The following is a 14,706-nucleotide window of genomic DNA, read 5'->3' as shown; positions in this document are numbered from 1 at the left end:
GAAAATCCCAAGCGGGCTTCATGCTTGTCAACACAGCGCCCGATGTGGGCTCCATCTCATGTTTGGTGAGATGGTGACCTGAGCCACAATCAAGTCGGATGCTCAACCAACTGAGCCACCCAGGTGCCCCTGATTTTATTAAATTACAGTACAGTTGACATACAGTATTAGTTTCAGGTGTTCAACATAGTGATTTGACATTTATATATATTACAAAATTCTCACCACAAAAAGTATAGTTACCACCTGTCACCTTACAAAGTTATATTATTATTGGCTGTATTCCCTATAGATTGACTTTTCTAAAGAAAGATATACTTGCTGGATTAGAGTAGATGATCATCATGTCCAGGAAAACTGCCTTTTGTAAATTAATTGAAGGGTACCTATTCACTTACAGAACTGAATTATATATTTAAATCATATGCACTATATATATGCATGCTATATATTATATGCACAGTAATATATATTACATATATTTATTTGCTAGTACATAAGAGTTAACATTTATCAAATGCTTACTGTGAGCCTAATTCTAAATTAAGTAGTGTTAAAAGAGGTGTTATCTCATTTAAAGATCATACTTATGCAGTAGTACATTTGCCACTTAAGAAAAATATGGAATGGTTCATAAATTTGTGTGTCATCCTTGTGCAGGGACCTTGCTAATCTTCCCTGGATTGTTCCAATTTTAGTATATCTGTTGCTGAAGTGAGCACAATACTTTCCACTTTTTATAGGTGACAGAACTGAAGTGCAAAAAGAAATAAGGACACTTTTCCTGAGGTCATATCATTTATAAATGATGGAGCCAGGTTTGGAATACAAGACCATTTGACTCATAGGATACATTTATCATCTATGTCTTTCTTCTCAAATCTCTAAACTGACCAGGAATTAAAAGTTTTTAGCAGTATTTTTCACGTGTCTTCTGAGTATTTCTCTGTCATTCGGTACAGTTGGATATATGGAATATTCTCTGTCATGAGAATTTAGGCACTTGGAAATGTACTTAGTAAGTGCAGGCCACCTCAGGGTATTAATTTTTACACTAACTCCTGTTAGTAAGACCTTAGTAAATCCTAAAATGTTTCTCTTCCTTTAAAGAAAAACATTAGAACCTTTCTTCTCCCCAGTGTCTGACAGTCATAAAAGCTTGGCCAGCCTAGGACAAAGAAGTCAACACTTCAATATCAAGTTGATATGAGAGCCTTTAGGATAATGACCATCACTTTTGTAGGTCTTATGCTGCAAACGTGTATAGCATTGCCTAATTAATTTTAGTGGATTGATTGACATGTGCAGTCACCTCATTCTTGTATTGCTACCTGAGACCATACTTTGGCTGGGGCCTCGTCTTACCACTTCCTAATTTGTATAAATTCCTCTAGCTGTCAGATACATTGATCTGCATTTGCTTAAGGTTGTGCCTTGTGGATTAGGAAACTTTAGAAACACTTGTAGAAACAATATTTTCCTGAAAACGTAAAACAGGGATTTGTATGTTATGTTTTCAGTTATTCACATATCTTGTCAGATCAAGAACAAAAACTTTGGGATTTAAATAATTATGCAAATGCAGTAATTCAGCTTGCAAATGAACTATTAGTCATTTTTCTTAGCCTACAGATTTGATTTAATAGCATGTTTAAATGTAGACAAGTCTCTTTTAAGTATTTGATCATTCATGTTCTTCTCTCTGGAGAACTTCACTTATGCTAGAACCAAGTTAGCATGTCTAGAAAATGATGTGAAGTAGAGAATTTTGACTATATGACATCAAACTGCACAACCTAGAAGGGATGGATCAAATATTTGAAACATAAAATTTTTCAAAACTGAAGCAGGAAGAAATAGAAAATCTGAACAGACCAATTAAAAGTAACACAATTGATTCAAAAATCAAAAAAACTACAAAAAAACCCCCAAAAGTCCAGGATCAGATGGATTCACAAGTGAATTTTATCAGAAATTTAAAGAAGAGTTAATACCTATTCTCCACAAACTATTCCAAAACATAAGAGAGGAAGGAAAGCTTCCAGATAACATTTTAAAATGACAACATTACCAAAACCAGAAAAAGACCGCCCCCCTCCCCCATGCCATACACACACACACACAAAACTACAGGTCAATATCCCTGATGAACTTATATGCAAAAGTTCTCAATGAAATATTAGCAAACCACATACAAAAATACTTTAAAAATAATATTCACCATGATCAGGTGAGATTTATTCCAGGGATGCAGGGATGGTTCAGTATTCACTAATCAATTGTCATACACCACATCAACAAAATGCAGGAGAAAATCATCCTACACTGACAGTGTGGAGCCTGCTTGGGATTCTCTCTCTCTCTCTCTCTCTCTCTCTCTCTCTCTCTCTCTCTCCCTCTATCTCTTTCCTCTCCCATACTCTCTCTTTCTCTCTCTCTCAAAGTAAATAAATAAACTTAAAAAAAAAATCAATCACCATGATCAAGTGAGATTTATTGCTGGGTTGCAAGAGTGGTTCAGTATTCACAAATCAATCAAGGTGCCACATCACATAAACAAAAGAAAGGATAAATATCTTATCATTTCAATAGATGCTGAGAAGCATTTGATGATGTACAACATCCATTCATGATAAAAATCCTTAGCAAGGTAGGTTTAGAGGGAACATACCTCAACAAAATTAAGCCCATATATGAAAACACCCACAGATAATATCATATTCGATGGTGAAAAACTGGGAACTTTTCTCCTAAGGTCAGGAACAACACAAGGATGTCCATTCTCACCAGGTTTATTCAACATGGTACTGCAATAGTTAGCCACAGCATTCAGAAAAGAAAAAGGAATAAAAGGCATCCAAACTGGTAAGGAAGAAGTAAAACTTGTACTGTTCACAGATGACATGATACTGTATTTGGAAAACCCTAAAGACTCTACAAAAACAAGTAAAACTGATAAATGATTTCAGTAAGATTGCAAGATACAAAATCAATATACAGAACTCCGCTGCATTTCTATACACTAATAACGAAGTAACAGAAAGAGAAATTAAGAAAACAACCCCATTACAATTGTACCAAAACTGATCAAATACCTAGGAATAAACTTAACAAAGGAGGTGAAATAACTGTACTCTGAAAAAATATAAAACATTGATGAAAGAAATTGAAGATGACACAAATTGAAAGATATTCTATGCTCATGGGACGGAAGACAAATATTGTTAAAATGTCCATACTACCTAAAGCAATCTACAAATTTAGTGCAATACCCATCAAATTACCAATAGCATTTTTCACTAAACTAGAATAATCCCAAAATCTGTATAGAACCACAAAAGACCCCAAATAGCCCCGAAAAACAAAACTAGAGGTATCATAATTCCAGATTTCAAGATATACTACAAAGTTATAGTAATCAAAACTATGGTACTAGCACAAAAAATAGACACATAGTTTAATAGAAAAGAATAGAAAATCCAGAAGTAAACCCATGATTATATGGTCAATTAATCTTCAACACAGTCAAGAATATGCAGTGGGGAAAAGGCAGTCTTTTCAACAAAACTGTGTTGGGAAAACTGGACAGCTACCTGCAAAAGAATAAAATTGGAACACTTTTTACTATATACACAAAAATAAACTCAGAATGGATTAAAGATCTAAATGTGAGAACTGAAACCAAAAATTTTCTAAAAGAGACTGCAAGCAGTAATTTCTTTGACTTCAGCCACAATTTTCTAGATATGTCTCCTAAGGAAAGGGATACAAAAGCAAAAATAAACTATTGGGACTACATCAAAATTAAAAAAAAAAAAACAAAAACAAAAAACCTTTGCACAGCAAAGGAAATAATCGACAAAACTAATGGACAGTTTACTGAATGGGAGAAGATATTTGCAAATGACATATCCAATAAGGGATAGTATCCAAAATGCAACTCAACCCCCAAAAATAAACAATCCAATTAAGAAATGGGCAGAAGACATGAACAGATATTTCTCCAAAGAAGACATACAGATGGTGAACAGACACACAAAAACATGCTCAACATCACTGACCATCAGAGAAATGCAAATCAAAACCACAATGAGATGTCACCTCACACCTGTCAGAATGTAAAGTAAAAAACACAAGAAAAAAAAATGTTTGTGAGGAGGTGGATAAAATGGAACTCTTGTGCACTGTTGGTGGAGCTACTGTGGAAGAGAGTATGCAGGTTTCTCAGTACATTAAAAATAGAGTTACCATATGATCCAGTAATTCTATTACTGGGTATTTACCCAAAGAATATGAAAACAGTAATTGGAAAAGATATGTGTACCCATATGTTTATTGCAACATTATTTACAATAGCCCAGATATGGAAACAGCCCAAGTGTCCATCAGTAGATGGATAATTCCATTATATATAATGGAATAGTATTCAGGTACAAAAAAAGAATGAAATATTGCCATTTGCAACAACATGGAGGGATCTAGAGGGCATAATGCTAAGTGAAATAAGTCAGTCAAAGAAAGACAAATACTATATGATTTCACTTGTATGTGAAATTTGAAGGAAAAAAACCCAAAGGAACAAAGAGAAAAAGAGACAAACCAGAAAAAAATAGGCTCTTCACTATGGGGAACAAACTGATGGTTACCGAATGGGAGGTGGGGGGGAGACAGGTGAAAAGGATTAAAAGTGTACTATCATGATGAACACTGAGTAATACATAGAATTGTTGAATCACTGTAGTTTATACCTGAAACTAATACAGCACTGTATATTAACTATACTGGAATTCAAATAAAATAAAAAAAATAGAGCATAAGAAATACTGTTTGTGATATTATAATAATGATATAATGGGACAGATGGTAGCTATACTTGTGGTGAGCATAAAAAAATGATAAACTTGTCAAATCACTAAGTCATACACCTAAACTAAAGTTACAGTGTGTGTCAACTAAAACAAAACAAAACAAAACTTTTGGCAGTGTATGCCAGAAAGAAATAGAAATTCTATTTCTAAAGAAAAAAGAAATTCTTTTTTAACAGATGGAAAGAGTGATCAAATATGCATGAAAGGTAGAGACAAAGACAGACAACCTCCATAGAAAAATGAAAAGAAAATGTAGGCTCAGATGTCCTTTCATTGAAGCCAAGATTTCTTGCAAAGAGAGTGCTCTGAAATCTCAAATTTGTGGAAGGAACTCTCTCTGGCAATTAGTTACTTGTGGTTGGCAAGAGATTAAACTTCTTCACGATGTGTCAAATGTCTTCAGTTTCACTCAACTGCCACAGACACTACCCACACAACAGTAACTGGCTCTGGTTGGCTCAACAAAGATGCTCTTGTGAGTGAATTAAGACCAAAATAACTTTCTCCTCTCCCTAGTCCTGCAGAAGAGAAACAATAGTGAGACTTACAATCAAATTTAGGCCATTCAAAAAGAAGAATTTGCTTTCTCATCTTCTGATTTGAAACATTCAGACACCACTTTTGGTAATACTCTTATTACTCTCAAGAGGACAAAAATGAGTAAACTGTTATAGAGTGAAAGCTGTACCTTTTTTTCTCAGAATAGACCACATGTTTAAGCATTACTTTCAGTAGAAATTCCGTTTGGTTACTAGGTGGCAAAAATTCTTCCAGTTTTGATTGGAGTCATAATTAGTGACTTTCCATTGGAGTCTAACTGGGAATAACTAATGTCGAAAAGAAGTCACAGATTAAAATGAAGCAAGATTTACTGAGGTTTGTCCTTCATAACCATAGAAAATTTAAAACATAAGGATATCAAATCCACTCTATTGACATACTTGCTGCATTGGGGTCTGTGGCAAGCAGGATTACTCATCCATATAGGCTATAAACCTAATTAAGGAGTTAATGTATGATGGTGTAAACTGAGATACAAGTTGGAGAGGGATTATGATTTCTAGAAAACTTTGGTGATGAGTCTTAACTAAGAATATCACCTATGGACATGAAGGTATTTGCTCAAACATAAAGACATTTTCTCTGAGAGACTAAAAGCAATTGCTTCTATTTGGAATAAAAACGCTATTTGGAATATTTGCTCCAAGTCTAGTTCTTTTCTCTTATATATTAGAAACTAGTAATTAAAATGATATATTAGGGATGCCTGGCTGGCTCAGTCAGTGGAGTGCATGACTCTTGATCTCAGAGTTGTCAGTTTGAGCCCCACGCTGCATGTAGAAAATATTTAAAAACAAAATCTTTAAAAATAAATAAAATAAAATGAGATAATAATGTGCACATTGGTTTCCTTGGGCTGCATAATGAAGTAACAAGAACTGGGTGGCTTAAAATTACAGAAATTTATTGTCTCACTGTTCTGAATGCTAGAGGTTCAAAACTGGCGGGTTGATTCTCTCTGAGAACTGTACGAGGAAGTTTTTTCTGTGTCTCTCCTGCAGCTTCTGATGGATCACTGACAATCTTTGGCTCGTAGACACGTAATTCCTATCTCCCCTTTTACCTCACATAGTGTTCTCCCTGTGTTTCTTCTGTCTTTTCATATATTGTCTTTCTTTACTCATGTTTGTCTCTGTGTCCAAATGCCCCCTTTTTAAAAGGACACCAGTCATATTGGATTAGAGCCCAGCCTCATGACCCCATTATAACTTGATTATCTCTGTCTGTAATGACTCTATTTTTAAATATGTTTATATTCTGAGGTGTTACCAGGTCACTGGGTTCTTGTCCCAAATACACCAAAGAATTGGAGACCCAAGACCAGAATGGGGAGATAGAGTTTATTGAATAGATAAGTATAGTGCATTTCAAGTGTGAAAGTGGACCACTGCTGGAGCAAGAGTGGCAATGGCACCGAAAAACTCTAGCTGCATCCTTGTAAGCCTGCTTATTGTGTATGTATTTGGGTTTGATTGACATTTTGATTGACAGCTCTTTGTTATATAACATTTTGGCCTCTGCGCATGTGCTTACCCATGATGCATTCTGTTATAATTGTAGTTATTTATGTATTGTATATTGATGAGTGTCTAATGAGCTGTTGTTGTGACCTTAAAGGTAGTTAAGGACAAGTTGGACCCTTTGTGTGCATGCTTAGCTCTTAGAAGTCCCCTGTGGCTTTTGGGCCAGTTCTGTGCTAGGCTTTTCCTGTGCTAGGCTCTTACGGGTGGCTCTGAAGGTGTGGCTGTTAACCTTCCAGGGTGCCTCCCAGGGGATGGCCAGGATCTCCTCGCTTCTGCCTAACTGCCTGGCAGAGGTGCTGGGGGTTAGGACTTCCAACATATCTTTTTTTGAGAGGCTGCAATTCAGCCCATAACAATGTTTTATCAGTAAAGCTCCTTTTTAAGGATATGTGTTTCCTAATGTTTTATGCAGATACAGAAGTTGGCTTACAAATCTTATGCATGGAAACAATGTAAATCCTCTACCTTGTGGAAGCTTTCTGAAACTATAGGCCCATGACACCTGAAACCTGCAGCAGTTACTATAGGTAGGTATTGGAGATGCTAATCACTTTGTAGAAAGTGAAACAGTAACATTTCATCCAAGGTAGCTTTTCCTAAAGAGATGCAAGCTAGAGAAACTCCATTAATGGGCAAGAGAAAGTAGACTGCTCCTTCTTTTATTTGTCTAAATTCAAAGGCAGCAGGAAGTAGACTCTTTGCTCCCCAATGCTGTTCCCTGGATGGCATTATCTTAGCACGACGAACAAACAACTACCTACCACAATACTTCTTTTGAAGTTCACATTCAAGCTATCTTTCCAACAGTTGGCTAGCCTCTAGGGTTCATGCCCATGGACTCTAGTAATAACCACTACTAGCTCATAGTAGTTCTTTACACTCCTTTCCTGTTCCTACTACTATAACAGATTTTATGAGAACTATCTGAACTAGGCACAGGTCACTGATTTCTTCTATTCACTCTATGCTATACACACACGCATACCCCGCCCCCCCCCCCCCCCAATCAGTAGAGATATAACTGCTCATTCATGTATGGCAACAGTCAGTATTCAGCAAAAGTTCACTCCTTCACCCCAGATGGTGATGAGATCTCCTAGAAAAGTTCTTATACACTAATTCATGTTCTTCCTTTAACCCCATTAGTGCTATGAAGTGCTTGCTTTGAACCAGGTTATTAATTGAAATTTATAATTATTAAACTGGAAACAAGACTCTGGAAGGATGAGAAGAGGGAAAAATGCTAAGTAAGCAGCTGCCTCTGGTGTTCACTCCTAAGTCACCCCACTCTTCTCTCAGGGACTTGATGTTTTTTATCATTATTATTTTTTATTTTTTTAATGTTTATTTATTTTTGAGAGAGAGAGAGAGAGAGAGAGAGAGAGAGAGAGAGAGAGAGAGAGCATGAACAGGGGACAGGCAGATAGAGAGGGAGATGCAGAATCTGAAGCAGGCTCCAGACTCTGAGCTGTCAGCACAGAGCCCAATGTGGGGCTTGAACTCATGAATGGTGATATCATGACCTGAACCAAAGTCAGATGCTTAACTGACTGAGCACCCAGGCGCCCTAAGAGATGTGATTTTGATATCAAAGTAACTTGCTCATCGACTAACCTTAAAGTGTTTAAGAGATACTTTGACATTCTTAATTGGCTGATGACTTACAAAAATTTGAACTCCTGCTTTCCTAACAGCTGTTATAACAATATTCTCAGCCATAAATATGATTCAAGTGTATTAAAAAAAACTACCCTTATTTGATGAATAGCTTTAGAAGACTTTATACTGTATTTAAATTCCATTTCACCAATGCCTGTATTGAGAAAATATGGTCTCTAGGCCATTTACTTTTTTAAAACAAGAAAAATGTCAGGAATTTAATCAACCCTTATATAGGTAGACTTTGGAGAGGAAAGAAAATAGGTGGATAGTTTGACTTGGAGTATGAGAGGAGACAAACATGAAAGAAATAAAACTCTGAAGTTAGGGTTGGAAATCTGTAGCCAATTACAGTCAGACAATTTCTCACGGTATGAGAAGTGACTGCAATTGTGGGGCCCAAAGGGAGAGGAAACTCAACAGGGCATCTGTTAGCATCATCCTAGGCACTTTGGGAGCGTTAGGTCTATTGTGCATATTGGAAGGCCCACATGTTCCCTACTTTGGTTTAAACACACTCAGCAATCAGCAGCTGGGTTTTATCTTATTATTTAATTTATGAGTATTCTTATGCCCTTAAAATAATCACAATTCCCAATACCCAATTTCTTTCTTCCAGCTTTGCCACCGATTCCACTGTGTTCTTGGACATTCAGTCCCCTTTGTCATTCCTTGGTTTCTTCATTTGCAAGCACAGGGACATTACACTTGTCACTTCCTTCTCTCAGACTGCTGGGAAGATTAATGGCATAATATGCTTAAAGCCTGTTGGACTCTTTCGAAACAAGGTGCTACATATGCACAGTATTTCATCCTTATTGATCTCCACTTTGAGGGAAAATGAAGTAAAATGAACACAGCTGGGGTTTAGGTTAGAGTAGGATTCGGGGACTGAAACTATCATTTGGGAAAATAATTCCTCTTACTTTGGAAGAGGGTTTCTGTTCAAGAACCTTGAGAATGAGAGCCTGAACATTTTCCTTCCATAATTGATTCTCTGCGTGATGATTCTCTCTGAGGCTCGTTGTCCTCTCATAATTTCCTGGTAACATGCAAAGTTTGTGCTTTTCTCCATAATTTATAGAAACTGTGTCACAGAAAGTAGAAGTCGTCTTAAAAATAAAAAGTGGCAAGTTAAATTATGCAAGATGGAATTTCTGTGAAAAAAATGGGGAAAAAGTAAGTTCTATCCTGTTTTTTCTTTTTTTCAAGAAATAAAGTTCAGATGTTAGAGTCTGGACTTTTGAAATTGTAGCCATAACTAACAGTATCAAAACAATTGCATTTCTCAGAGCAGAGACCAGGAAACATTTTCACATGGATCATTGGTGTGAGGGGACACACAGGATTCACAAGAGGGCCCCTCAAACCTTTGATCCCATGTACAGGGGATACCGAGGGCCACTAAAAACACTAACATCTTATTGAATATTTACAGGGTTCCTCACATTTCCATACAGTATCTTGGGTTTTTTTTTTATTATTTAAAGTTTACTTATTTTTGAGAGAGAGAGTGTGTGTGCAATCAGGAGAGGGGCAGAGAGGGGGAGATATATATATATATATATATAGATAGAGAGAGAGAGAGAGAGAGGCTGATAGAGCGAGAGAGAAAGAGAGGGGGAGAGAGAGTATCCTAAGAAGGCTGCACGATGTCAGTGCAGAGCCCGACATGGGGCTTGATGTCACAAACCTTAAGATCATGACCTGAGCCAAAAGCAAGAGTTGGAGGCCTAACCGACTGAGCCACATACATTACCTTGTTTAATCTTCACAACAGTTCTATTATTTTCCTCATTTCCAAAATTAGGTGAAATAACTTGTCTGAGTTCACACAGCTAGGAAGTAGAAAAGCCTGGACTGAAAGTTATCTGGCATAAATCTGTGCCTACCATATTCTACTGTTTCTGAGAAGGAGTCCAAAAGGGGATCAGTGAGTGTGCTTTTGTTAAAACAAGTGTCTGATTCCTCCACTAGGTTGCAAGCTCTTTTGAGGGCATTGAATGTGTCATGTTCATATTGTGGGAAACCCAATCATAAGCCCAGTGTCTGTGCATAGGAAAGATATCTGCAAAGGAGATATTGTTATCTCCTTGATGTAGATAAGAAACCTGAGGCTTTAAGACATTAAGCAATGTGCCCATAATCCCATAGCTGGTAAGGAGCAAAGCCAGGATTGTCATTCGGGACTTCAGACTCTGGTCCATGGCTCTTCCCATGACACTGCAGCTACTTCTACTCTTTTTTTCCTCTGTGTTCCCAAGTTTCTAGTTTTACAAGGTTCTTGGTCACATTTTAAGCTCTGTAAGTAACTTAGGGAACATGCTATGTACGTTGAAACAATAGGTACCTTTAGCCTTCAAAAGACAGAGAGACAAGTAGGCATTTATAGTTTCTGCAAGGTACCATGCATGTTGCTAAGTATATTACTAATCCCATCTAATTTAATTTTCTTAACTATTCCATGACATAGTCGTACTATGGTCCCATTTTACAGATGAGGAAACTGAGGCAAATAGAGGTTAAATTACCTGTCCAAGGTCACACAGTCATTTATACCCAGGTCAGCCTGACTCCAAAACCCAAATTCATGTAACTACACTACACTATGGTAACACAGTTCGGTGTCTCTCAAAGCTTTATTTTAATCTAATTGGACAGTGAATGACCAAGACGACTTCTGTTTCCCTCACTTAAGAGGCAGATTTCATCGAGTCTTTTTGTAGTTCAGTGTCAAAACAGTATTTCCATTGAGATATTTCAGTGTGATTAGTACTTATTAATGAAGTGAGCTGAAAAAACGATGGAAGTTTCTAACAGGAACAGTTCCTTCAGGGAGGGCTAGAATTCTTTGTCTGTGTTCTTCTATCTTCTGCCAGGCTGCTTAGGGCACTCACCCACCGAGGGCCTTCAGCTCTATCAGAAGTGCTGGCCTTCTCATCAGCATCAGATAATCACTGGTTTCATGTTTCCCCTCACCTGGCCTTCCTGTTGCAAATCGCTGACATTCTTTCTTTCAGGGAGAGCCAGGAGCCAGTAACTATAATCCCTTTCTGTCCTTTGCCTTAACCTCCTCTTCTTTTTATCTATAGAGACTTTATACCCCCACTTAAGGAGAAACCTGCTGTCAGGATGCAACCAAAAGCCTAGGCCAGTGACAGAAGGAATGAGATTCCTGGCACACGTGTGAAGGAAGTGAGTTCTCCTTGATTTTTGGATAGGGACAGTTGTATATCACATCCATGCATGTATCTGGCATGTCTTAAAGAATCAGTCTTACGTCCTGAAATGAATGCTCCAAGCTTCATGTCTCAGCCTTCAGGATCCCCCCGCCCCCGACATGCACTTTCACAGGTGTTTGGGTGTGGGGTAGAGGTGAGGGAATACTTCTAGCTCCTGCATCCCCTTACTGACACAGCACTCGGAGTATGCTTCCTGAACCTGGCAAAGGTCATACTGCCCCCAGAGACGGACCGTGAATAGCCTGCCAGGTTGTCGGATCTTCTGGCTGGGGAATTAGATTTGGGGCTTCCCACAGGAAGTCTGGCGGGACTTTTCTACCTGCTTAAGCTGGTGGCCTCCGAGATAGGGGGACAACAGTAATCTATCATCTTCTTCTGGTGCTATATTTGGTGCAGCACCATGCCCAAGTTGCACTGAAATCTTTTGTGTGGTTAGAGATCTTTCACATCTTTCTTTTTCGTTAAAATGATGTTTTTACTGAAATCAAGCATCATTATCCTGCCAAATCAATAAAACTGGGGCCAAATCATCTCTTCTTGCTCCCAACTTGTGAATCAAGGAGATTTTCTTTGTCTAACTCTTCTTCTGCAAAGGGTGATTCTCTTCACTAGTGCTTCACTCGGTCAGAAAACTTTGTGAGGCTGGCAAGGCTCACAGGTATCCAGAGCTCTCCTAACTTCCTAGCACCAGCAGCCCTTCTCCAGAGAGCCAGTTTGCTAGACGAAGACTGGCTCCAGACAGTAGCTGATATCCAATTGCCTCACAAGCCAAAAACGTTTAGTGTGAAGTTAGGATGCAGGCTCTGGAGTCACTGCGGCTGGTTTCAAACCCTTCCGTGGTACTAGCTGTGTGACGTTGGCTGAGTTATTAAACTCTCTAAGCCCAGTTTGGAAACAGAGGCCCTAATTTCTATCCCGTAGACTGTGGCAACGGAGGGTGTTAGGCTCTCAAAGTACCGTAGATACGTGGTCCTCTCACTACAGACTGGAAGCCTTGGCTCCAGCTGCCACATGGCTGTGAATGTTGCCACCAGCAGCGTTACTACAAAGAGCTGAGCAGACAAGAACAAATGGGGTTAGCACACGTATGAACCGGAAGATTTGTAAAACCCTAGCTATCCCTACTCAACCAAGCCAGCATCCTCTTATTGGAAATATTTGGGAGAAGTTTTAGTTGCTGGTAGAATGTAATGCAAATGAGGATGAAGCCAAATACCTACTGTCTTTTGACTATTACAAATGTTAGCTATTATGGTTTATACACCCAGGGCTGTTGTGGCCTATGAAACACCTGTTACATATCTATTTATCTGAGTCTATCCTTAGTTATTTTATGTACAGCCACTGTTTTGGCCATAGAGCTCTTATAAAAAGGAAAGATTGGATAATTAAGTCAAATCGTATGATTTCCTGAAATTAACAAATAGGCTTTCTATTTTGTATTCCTGTCTCTCCCTCTAGAATTTTCATTTTCACAGGTGAGATTGGTTCATCCTGAAATTTAAGTAGAATGAAGAACAGGCAAACTGAAATAGAAAAATAAATGCAGGTCATCCAAACTGAAATTGTATTCTGGGTCATCCGCAAAATGCCTTTGACCTCCTTTTGTTTCCACAGCTGTAAAATGGAAAAATTACAGCCAATTCCATAATTTTAAGAGTAATGAACAAAGCACTAGAAAGTACTTTTAAAATTAAAGTCATGCCCATCTTAATTTCCAGCTTTAAGCACAAAGGTGACGCAAAACAGGCAGTTAAATAGTCTGTCTCATGAGTAAAATAGTATTTTATGTGGTATATGGTTCTTTGTTTGCCTAGGAAATTCTATTATGGAGCAAAACAAAAAAACAAAACCAAAAACAACAGACAAACAAAAAAACCCACCCCATTTAGTTGGGAGTCAGGAATCCTGGATTCTAGTTCCAGAATGACCTTGGATTAATGAGGTGACTTCCCATCTTGGAATTTTTATGTTCCTTATTTGCTACTTAAAGGAGTTGATGCTCTCTGGTTCCTCCTTTCATTGCCAACACACTAATGATTTTATTTAATCAATAATGTAGAACGATTATGGTATCAACAGTTCTCTTCTGAGATCTAGCAGAGGTCAAATGGTTCAGGAGAGTGGGGAAGGGAGAAGAGGAGGAGGGAGAGGAAGATGTGGGAGAAGAGGAAGAAATGGATAGGAAGAGGGAGAAGGAAAAGGAAGATTCCTTTAGATGCCATGGAGCAGTACTGGCCCCACATTGATACTATGAAATACCCATGGTTTATCTTTGTACTTTTCACCATTCTGTATTAATTCAGTTCCCAGCTCCCATGCTCTCTACAGATATCCAGATGAACAGTGTCTAGCTGATGTTCTAATCTTCCCACCCTTCTTAGGTGTGCCCTCCCCTCAAGAGTCCCCATACCTGAAAATCTCTCTTTCCTCACATATCTGAGTCCAGCTGCAAGTTGGGAGATACTTAACTAATTAATTAGTGCCTAAATGAGAATGACTTAATCTCTAACCCTCCTCCAGATACTTAATCAATTATACTTTTTTTGAAAAGGGTGCCTGCAACTAGCCTGTTAGCAGAGAATGAAGTGAGGGGCAAATCCAAGAGGTTGGGGGAAGAGTTGGAAGAGTACCACCAGAGCCATGCATGCAGGTCCTGCGGGATTCTCCCTATGATAGTTCCCTAGAAACACCTCCTGCTCCTCGGCCCTTCTCATTCTTTTTGTCTGAACACAGAGATGCTAGGAAGTGAGCTCTTAATCACAATAGCTCCCTTGGGGCATCACAAATTCTTCATGAACTAAATCAGGATATAAACAAACAAACATAACCAAACAAATGAATAAATAATCC

General features: G+C 38.1%; 1 long non-coding RNA gene and 1 other non-coding gene across 2 annotated transcripts in view; one reads left to right on the top strand and one right to left on the bottom strand.

Annotated features, from left to right (window-relative positions):
- Positions 1-14,706, top strand: part of LOC121037838 (uncharacterized) — a 318,740-nt gene that overhangs the window by 186,679 nt on the left and 117,355 nt on the right. The gene's annotated exons all lie outside the window — the stretch shown is intronic.
- Positions 616-724, bottom strand: LOC121037987 (U6 spliceosomal RNA). The gene has a single exon (XR_005794093.1). It is a non-coding gene; the product is annotated as a U6 spliceosomal RNA (small nuclear RNA).

This window comes from Herpailurus yagouaroundi, unplaced genomic scaffold (genome assembly GCF_014898765.1).
Source record: "Herpailurus yagouaroundi ecotype Mexico unplaced genomic scaffold, PumYag 164, whole genome shotgun sequence".
Classification (NCBI taxonomy): domain Eukaryota; kingdom Metazoa; phylum Chordata; class Mammalia; order Carnivora; family Felidae; genus Herpailurus; species Herpailurus yagouaroundi.
The sequence above is the reverse complement of the archived record's forward strand: the minus strand, read 5'-3'. Positions and strand labels throughout refer to the sequence as shown.